Source organism: Oncorhynchus masou, chromosome 11 (assembly GCF_036934945.1).
Source record: "Oncorhynchus masou masou isolate Uvic2021 chromosome 11, UVic_Omas_1.1, whole genome shotgun sequence".
Taxonomy (NCBI): domain Eukaryota; kingdom Metazoa; phylum Chordata; class Actinopteri; order Salmoniformes; family Salmonidae; genus Oncorhynchus; species Oncorhynchus masou.
The window spans coordinates 910,535-920,799 of NC_088222.1; positions in this window are offsets into that span (position 1 = coordinate 910,535).

Here is a 10,265-nt window from a genome sequence, read left to right on the forward strand (position 1 = left end):
TAGATACATTATAGTCTGTTTACAGGTCTAGATACATTATAGTCTGTTTACAGGTCTAGATACATTATAGTCTGTTTACAGGTCTAGATGCATTATAGTCTGTTTACAGGTCTAGATACATTATAGTCTGTTTACAGGTCTAGATACATTATAGTCTGTTTACAGGTCTAGATACAGTATAGTCTGTTTACAGGTCTAGATACAGTATAGTCTGTTTACAGGTCTAGATGCATTATAGTCTGTTTACTGGTCTAGATACATTTAGATACAGTATAGTCTGTACAGGTCTAGATACATTATAGTCTGTTTACAGGTCTAGATACATTATAGTCTGTTTACAGGTCTAGATACATTATAGTCTGTTTACAGGTCTAGATACAGTATAGTCTGTTTACAGGTCTAGATACAGTATAGTCTGTTTACAGGTCTAGATACAGTATAGTCTGTTTACAGGTCTAGATACATTGATACAGTCTGTTTACAGGTCTAGATACATTATAGTCTGTTTACAGGTCTAGATACATTTAGATACATATAGTCTGTTTACAGGTCTAGATACATGTATAGTCTGTTTACAGGTCTAGATACAGTATAGTCTGTTTACAGGTCTAGATACAGTATAGTCTGTTTACAGGTCTAGAGGCAGTATAGTCTGTTTACAGGTCTAGAGGCAGTATAGTCTGTTTACAGGTCTAGATACATTATAGTCTGTTTACAGGTCTAGATACATTTTGATACAGTATAGTCTGACCGGTCTAGATACATTATAGTCTGTTTACAGGTCTAGATACATTATAGTCTGTTTACAGGTCTAGATACATTATAGTCTGTTTACAGGTCTAGATACATTATAGTCTGTTTACAGGTCTAGATACATTATAGTCTGTTTACAGGTCTAGATACATTATAGTCTGTTTACAGGTCTAGATACATTATAGTCTGTTTACAGGTCTAGATACATTATAGTCTGTTTACAGGTCTAGATACATTATAGTCTGTTTACAGGTCTAGATACATTATAGTCTGTTTACAGGTCTAGATACAGTATAGTCTGTTTACAGGTCTAGATACAGTATAGTCTGTTTACAGGTCTAGATACATTATAGTCTGTTTACAGGTCTAGATACATTATAGTCTGTTTACAGGTCTAGATACAGTATAGTCTGTTTACAGGTCTAGATACAGTATAGTCTGTTTACAGGTCTAGATACATTATAGTCTGTTTACAGGTCTAGATACACTTAGATACAGTATAGTCTGTTTACAGGTCTAGATGCAGTTATAGTCTGTTTACAGGTCTAGATACATTATAGTCTGTTTACAGGTCTAGATACATTATAGTCTGTTTACAGGTCTAGATACATTATAGTCTGTTTACCGGTCTAGATACATTATAGTCTGTTTACAGGTCTAGATACATGTATAGTCTGTTTACAGGTCTAGATACAGTATAGTCTGTTTACAGGTCTAGATACATTATAGTCTGTTTACAGGTCTAGATACATTATAGTCTGTTTACAGGTCTAGATACATTATAGTCTGTTTACAGGTCTAGATACAGTATAGTCTGTTTACAGGTCTAGATACAGTATAGTCTGTTTACAGGTCTAGATACAGTATAGTCTGTTTACAGGTCTAGATACAGTATAGTCTGTTTACAGGTCTAGATACATTATAGTCTGTTTACAGGTCTAGATACATTATAGTCTGTTTACAGGTCTAGATACATTATAGTCTGTTTACAGGTCTAGATACATTATAGTCTGTTTACAGGTCTAGATACATTATAGTCTGTTTACAGGTCTAGATACATTATAGTCTGTTTACAGGTCTAGATACATTATAGTCTGTTTACAGGTCTAGATACATTATAGTCTGTTTACAGGTCTAGATACATTATAGTCTGTTTACAGGTCTAGATACAGTATAGTCTGTTTACAGGTCTAGATACAGTATAGTCTGTTTACAGGTCTAGATACAGTATAGTCTGTTTACAGGTCTAGATACAGTATAGTCTGTTTACAGGTCTAGATACAGTTAGATCAGTCTAGTCTGTACAGGTCTAGATACAGTATAGTCTGTTTACAGGTCTAGATACATTATAAGTCTGTTTACAGGTCTAGATACATTATAGTCTGTTTACAGGTCTAGATACAGTTAGATACAGTACTGTTTACAGGTCTAGATACAGTATAGTCTGTTTACAGGTCTAGATACATTATAGTCTGTTTACAGGTCTAGATACATTATAGTCTGTTTACAGGTCTAGATACATTATAGTCTGTTTACAGGTCTAGATACAGTATAGTCTGTTTACAGGTCTAGATACAGTATAGTCTGTTTACAGGTCTAGATACAGTATAGTCTGTTTACAGGTCTAGATAGCAGTTATAGTCTGTTTACAGGTCTAGATACATTATAGTCTGTTTACAGGTCTAGATACATTATAGTCTGTTTACAGGTCTAGATACATTATAGTCTGTTTACAGGTCTAGATACATTATAGTCTGTTTACAGGTCTAGATACAGTATAGTCTGTTTACAGGTCTAGATACAGTATAGTCTGTTTACAGGTCTAGAGGCAGTATAGTCTGTTTACAGGTCTAGAGGCAGTATAGTCTGTTTACAGGTCTAGATGCAGTATAGTCTGTTTACAGGTCTAGAGGCAGTATAGTCTGTTTACAGGTCTAGATGCATTATAGTCTGTTTACAGGTCTAGATACAGCTAGATGCATTATAGTCTGTTTACAGGTCTAGATACAGTATAGTCTGTTTACTGGTCTAGATACATTTAGATACAGTATAGTCTGACCGGTCTAGATACATTATAGTCTGTTTACAGGTCTAGATACATTATAGTCTGTTTACAGGTCTAGATACATTATAGTCTGTTTACAGGTCTAGATACATTATAGTCTGTTTACAGGTCTAGATGCATTATAGTCTGTTTACAGGTCTAGATACAGCTAGATGCATTATAGTCTGTTTACAGGTCTAGATACAGTATAGTCTGTTTACTGGTCTAGATACATTTAGATACAGTATAGTCTGACCGGTCTAGATACATTATAGTCTGTTTACAGGTCTAGATACAGTATAGTCTGTTTACAGGTCTAGATACATTATAGTCTGTTTACAGGTCTAGATACAGTATAGTCTGTTTACAGGTCTAGATACATTTAGATAGTCTGTTTACAGGTCTAGATACATTATAGTCTGTTTACAGGTCTAGATACATTATAGTCTGTTTACAGGTCTAGATACAGTTAGATACAGTGTAGTCTGTTTACAGGTCTAGATACATTATAGTCTGTTTACAGGTCTAGATACATTATAGTCTGTTTACAGGTCTAGATACAGTATAGTCTGTTTACAGGTCTAGATACATTATAGTCTGTTTACAGGTCTAGATACAGTATAGTCTGTTTACAGGTCTAGATACATTATAGTCTGTTTACAGGTCTAGATACATTATAGTCTGTTTACAGGTCTAGATACATTATAGTCTGTTTACAGGTCTAGATACATTATAGTCTGTTTACAGGTCTAGATACATTATAGTCTGTTTACAGGTCTAGATACATTATAGTCTGTTTACTGGTCTAGATACATTATAGTCTGACAGGTCTAGATACATTATAGTCTGTTTACAGGTCTAGATACAGTAGATACAGTACAGTCTGTTTACAGGTCTAGATGCAGTATAGTCTGTTTACAGGTCTAGATAAGTATAGTCTGTTTACAGGTCTAGATACAGTAGTCTGTTTACAGGTCTAGATACATTATAGTCTGTTTACAGGTCTAGAGATACATTATAGTCTGACAGGTCTAGATACATTATAGTCTGTTTACAGGTCTAGATACATTATAGTCTGTTTACAGGTCTAGATACATTATAGTCTGTTTACAGGTCTAGATACATTATAGTCTGTTTACAGGTCTAGATACATTATAGTCTGTTTACAGGTTAGATACATATAGTCTGTTTACAGGTCTAGATACATTATAGTCTGTTTACAGGTCTAGATGCAGTATAGTCTGTTTACAGGTCTAGATACAGTATAGTCTGTTTACAGGTCTAGATACATTATAGTCTGTTTACAGGTCTAGATACATTATAGTCTGTTTACAGGTCTAGATACATTATAGTCTGTTTACAGGTCTAGATACATTATAGTCTGTTTACAGGTCTAGATACATTATAGTCTGTTTACAGGTCTAGATACAGTATAGTCTGTTTACAGGTCTAGATACAGTATAGTCTGTTTACAGGTCTAGATACAGTATAGTCTGTTTACAGGTCTAGATACAGTATAGTCTGTTTACAGGTCTAGAGGCAGTATAGTCTGTTTACTGGTCTAGATACATTTAGATACAGTATAGTCTGACCGGTCTAGATACATTATAGTCTGTTTACAGGTCTAGATACAGTATAGTCTGTTTACAGGTCTAGATACATTATAGTCTGTTTACAGGTCTAGATACATTATAGTCTGTTTACAGGTCTAGATACAGTAGATACATTATAGTCTGTTTACAGGTCTAGATGCTAGATACATTATAGTCTGTTTACCGGTCTAGATACATTATAGTCTGTTTACAGGTCTAGATACATTATAGTCTGTTTACAGGTCTAGATACATTATAGTCTGTTTACAGGTCTAGATACATTATAGTCTGTTTACAGGTCTAGATACATTATAGTCTGTTTACAGGTCTAGATACATTATAGTCTGTTTACAGGTCTAGATACAGTATAGTCTGTTTACAGGTCTAGAGGCAGTATAGTCTGTTTACAGGTCTAGATGCATTATAGTCTGTTTACAGGTCTAGATACAGCTAGATACATTATAGTCTGTTTACAGGTCTAGATACATTATAGTCTGTTTACAGGTCTAGATACATTATAGTCTGTTTACAGGTCTAGATACATTATAGTCTGTTTACAGGTCTAGATACATTATAGTCTGTTTACAGGTCTAGATACAGTATAGTCTGTTTACAGGTCTAGATACATTATAGTCTGTTTACAGGTCTAGAGGCATTATAGTCTGTTTACAGGTCTAGATACAGTATAGTCTGTTTACAGGTCTAGATACAGTATAGTCTGTTTACAGGTCTAGATACATTATAGTCTGTTTACAGGTCTAGAGGCAGTACATCTAGAGGCAGTATAGTCTGTTTACAGGTCTAGATGCATTATAGTCTGTTTACAGGTCTAGATGCATTATAGTCTGTTTACAGGTCTAGATACATTATAGTCTGTTTACAGGTCTAGATTTAGATACAGTTAGATACATTATAGTCTGTTTACAGGTCTAGATACATTTAGATGCATTATAGTCTGTTTACAGGTCTAGATACAGCTAGATACATTATAGTCTGTTTACAGGTCTAGATACATTATAGTCTGTTTACAGGTCTAGATACATTATAGTCTGTTTACAGGTCTATATACATTATAGTCTGTTTACAGGTCTATATACATTATAGTCTGTTTACAGGTCTAGATACATTATAGTCTGTTTACAGGTCTAGATGCATTATAGTCTGTTTACAGGTCTAGATACATTATAGTCTGTTTACAGGTCTAGATACATTATAGTCTGTTTACAGTCTGATACATCTAGATACATTATAGTCTGTTTACAGGTCTAGATACATTATAGTCTGTTTACAGGTCTAGATACATTATAGTCTGTTTACAGGTCTAGATACATTATAGTCTGTTTACAGGTCTAGATACATTATAGTCTGTTTACAGGTCTAGATACATTATAGTCTGTTTACAGGTCTAGATACATTATAGTCTGTTTACAGGTCTAGATACATTATAGTCTGTTTACAGGTCTAGATACATTATAGTCTGTTTACAGGTCTAGATACATTATAGTCTGTTTACAGGTCTAGATACATTATAGTCTGTTTACAGGTCTAGATACATTATAGTCTGTTTACAGGTCTAGATACATTATAGTCTGTTTACAGGTCTAGATACATTATAGTCTGTTTACAGGTCTAGATGCATTATAGTCTGTTTACAGGTCTAGATACAGCTAGATGCATTATAGTCTGTTTACAGGTCTAGATACAGTATAGTCTGTTTACTGGTCTAGATACATTTAGATACAGTATAGTCTGACCGGTCTAGATACATTATAGTCTGTTTACAGGTCTAGATACAGCTAGATACAGTATAGTCTGTTTACAGGTCTAGAGGCAGTATAGTCTGTTTACAGGTCTAGAGGCAGTATAGTCTGTTTACAGGTCTAGATGCATTATAATCTGTTTACAGGTCTAGATACAGCTAGATACATTATAGTCTGTTTACAGGTCTAGATACAGCTAGATACATTATAGTCTGTTTACAGGTCTAGATACATTATAGTCTGTTTACAGGTCTAGATACATTATAGTCTGTTTACAGGTCTAGATACATTATAGTCTGTTTACAGGTCTAGATACATTATAGTCTGTTTACAGGTCTAGATACATTATAGTCTGTTTACAGGTCTAGATACAGTATAGTCTGTTTACAGGTCTAGATGCATTATAGTCTGTTTACAGGTCTAGATACAGCTTACATTATAGTCTGTTTACAGGTCTAGATACATTATAGTCTGTTTACAGGTCTAGATACATTATAGTCTGTTTACAGGTCTAGATACATTATAGTCTGTTTACAGGTCTAGATACATTATAGTCTGTTTACAGGTCTAGAGGCAGTATAGTCTGTTTACAGGTCTAGATGCATTATAGTCTGTTTACAGGTCTAGATACAGTATAGTCTGTTTACAGGTCTAGATACATTATAGTCTGTTTACAGGTCTAGATACATTTAGATGTTTACAGGTCTGTCTGTTTACAGGTCTAGATACAGTATAGTCTGTTTACAGGTCTAGAGGCAGGGTCTAGATACATTATAGTCTGTTTACAGGTCTAGATACAGTATAGTCTGTTTACAGGTCTAGATGCATTATAGTCTGTTTACAGGTCTAGATACAGTATAGTCTGTTTACAGGTCTAGATACATTATAGTCTGTTTACTGGTCTAGATACATTTAGATACAGTACAGTCTGTTTACCGGTCTAGATACATTATAGTCTGTTTACAGGTCTAGATACAGCTTATAGTCTGTTTACAGGTCTAGATACATTATAGTCTGTTTACAGGTCTAGATACATTATAGTCTGTTTACAGGTCTAGATACATTATAGTCTACAGGTCTTATAGTCTGTTTACAGGTCTAGATACAGTATAGTCTGTTTACAGGTCTAGATACATTTAGATACAGTATAGTCTGACTTCTAGATACATTATAGTCTGTCAGGTCTAGATACATTATAGTCTGTTTACAGGTCTAGATACATTATAGTCTGTTTACAGGTCTAGATACATTATAGTCTGTTTACAGGTCTAGATGCATTATAGTCTGTTTACAGGTCTAGATACATTTAGATACATTATAGTCTGTTTACTGGTCTAGATACATTTAGATACAGTACAGTCTACCGGTCTAGATACATTATAGTCTGTTTACAGGTCTAGATACAGTATAGTCTGTTTAGGTCTAGATACATTATAGTCTGTTTACAGGTCTAGATACATTTAGATACAGTACAGTCTGACCGGTCTAGATACATTATAGTCTGTTTACAGGTCTAGATACAGTAGATACATAGTCTGTTTACAGGTCTAGATACAGTTATAGTGTAGTCTGTTTACAGGTCTAGATACATTATAGTCTGTTTACAGGTCTAGATACATTATAGTCTGTTTACAGATAGATACATTATAGTCTGTTTACAGGTCTAGATACAGTATAGTCTGTTTACAGGTCTAGATACATTTAGTCAGTTTCTGAGGTCTAGATACAGTATAGTCTGTTTACAGGTCTAGATACATTATAGTCTGTTTACAGGTCTAGATACATTTAGATACAGTACAGTCTGAGGTCTAGATACAGTATAGTCTGTTTACAGGTCTAGATACATTTAGATACAGTACAGTCTGACCGGTCTAGATGCATTATAGTCTGTTTACAGGTCTAGATACAGTATAGTCTGTTTACAGGTCTTGATACATTTAGATACAGTACAGTCTACCGGTCTAGATGCATTATAGTCTGTTTACAGGTCTAGATACAGTATAGTCTGTTTACAGGTCTAGATACATATAGTCTGTTTACAGGTCTAGATACATTATAGTCTGTTTACAGGTCTAGATACAGTATAGTCTGTTTACAGGTCTAGATACATTATAGTCTGTTTACAGGTCTAGATACAGTATAGTCTGTTTACAGGTCTAGATACATTAGATACAGTATAGTCTGTTTACAGGTCTAGATACATTATAGTCTGTTTACAGGTCTAGATACATTATAGTCTGTTTACAGGTCTAGATACATTATAGTCTGTTTACAGGTCTAGATACAGTATAGTCTGTTTACAGGTCTAGATACATTATAGTCTGTTTACAGGTCTAGATACATTATAGTCTGTTTACAGGTCTAGATACATTATAGTCTGTTTACAGGTCTAGATGCAGTATAGTCTGTTTACAGGTCTAGATACACTTAGATACAGTATTGTCTGTTTACAGGTCTAGATACATTAGTCTGTTTACAGGTCTAGATACATTATAGTCTGTTTACAGGTCTAGATACATTATAGTCTGTTTACAGGTATAGATACAGTATAGTAGGGAACGGCACCGCAGTACCTCCAGTCTCTGAGGTCAGAGGCCCTACACCCAAACAAGGGCACTAGTCTGTTCATCCACCTACATTATGTCTGTTTAAGTACAGTCCCGCTCAGCCCAGTCAAAACTGTTACAGGTCTATAATGGTGGAACAAACTCCCTACAGGCCTAGATACATTATAGTCAATCACCACCTCCGGATACACCTATAGTCTGTTTAAGGAATACTAGGATACATTAAGTAATCCTTCTTTAAATGATTTAGATGCACTATTGTAAAGTCTGTTCCACTGGATGTCAGATAATTATAGTCTGTTTACAGGTCTAGATACAGATAGTCTGTTTAATGTCTAGATGTAAATGTATAGTCTGTTTACAGGTCTAGATACATTATAGTCTGTTTACAGGTCTAGATACAGTACAGTCTGACCGGTCTAGATGCAGTATAGTCTGTTTACAGGTCTAGATACATTATAGTCTGTTTACAGATCTAGATACAGTATAGTCTGTTTACAGGTATAGATACAGTATAGTCTGTTTACAGGTATAGATACAGTATAGTCTGTTTACAGGTCTAGATACAGTATAGTCTAGATACAGTATAGTCTGTTTACAGGTATAGATACAGTATAGTCTGTTTACAGGTCTAGATACATTATAGTCTGTTTACAGATCTAGATACAGTATAGTCTGTTTACAGGTCTAGATACATTATAGTCTGTTTACAGGTCTAGATACATTATAGTCTGTTTACAGGTCTAGATACAGTACAGTCTGACCGGTCTAGATACAGTATAGTCTGTTTACAGGTCTAGATACATTATAGTCTGTTTACAGATCTAGATACAGTATAGTCTGTTTACAGGTATAGATACAGTATAGTCTGTTTACAGGTATAGATACAGTATAGTCTGTTTACAGGTCTAGATACAGTATAGTCTGTTTACAGGTATAGATACAGTATAGTCTGTTTACAGGTCTAGATACAGTATAGTCTGTTTACAGGTATAGATACAGTATAGTCTGTTTACAGGTATAGATACAGTATAGTCTGTTTACAGGTCTAGATACAGTATAGTCTGTTTACAGATCTAGATACAGTATAGTCTGTTTACAGGTCTAGATACAGTATAGTCTGTTTACAGGTTTAAATGCAGTATAGTCTGTTTACAGGTCTAGATACATTATAGTCCGTTTACAGGTTAGTCTGTTGACAGGTCTAGATACAGTATAGTCTGTTCAAATCAAATTTATTTATATAGCCCTAGATACATCAGCTGATATCTCAAAGTTTACAGAAACCCAGCCTAAAACCCCAAACAGCAAGCAATGCAGGTGTAGAAGCACGGTGGCTAGAAAAACTCCTAGAAAGGCCAAAACCTACAAAAAATCTAGAGAGGAACCAGATTATGAGGGTTGGCTGTTTTCTGGCTGTAGATGGACATTATAACAGAACACACCCAAGATGTTCAAATGTTTATAAATGACCAGCATGGTCGAATAATAATAAGGCAGAACATTGAAACTGGAGCATCAGCACGGCCAGGTGGACTGGGGACAGCAA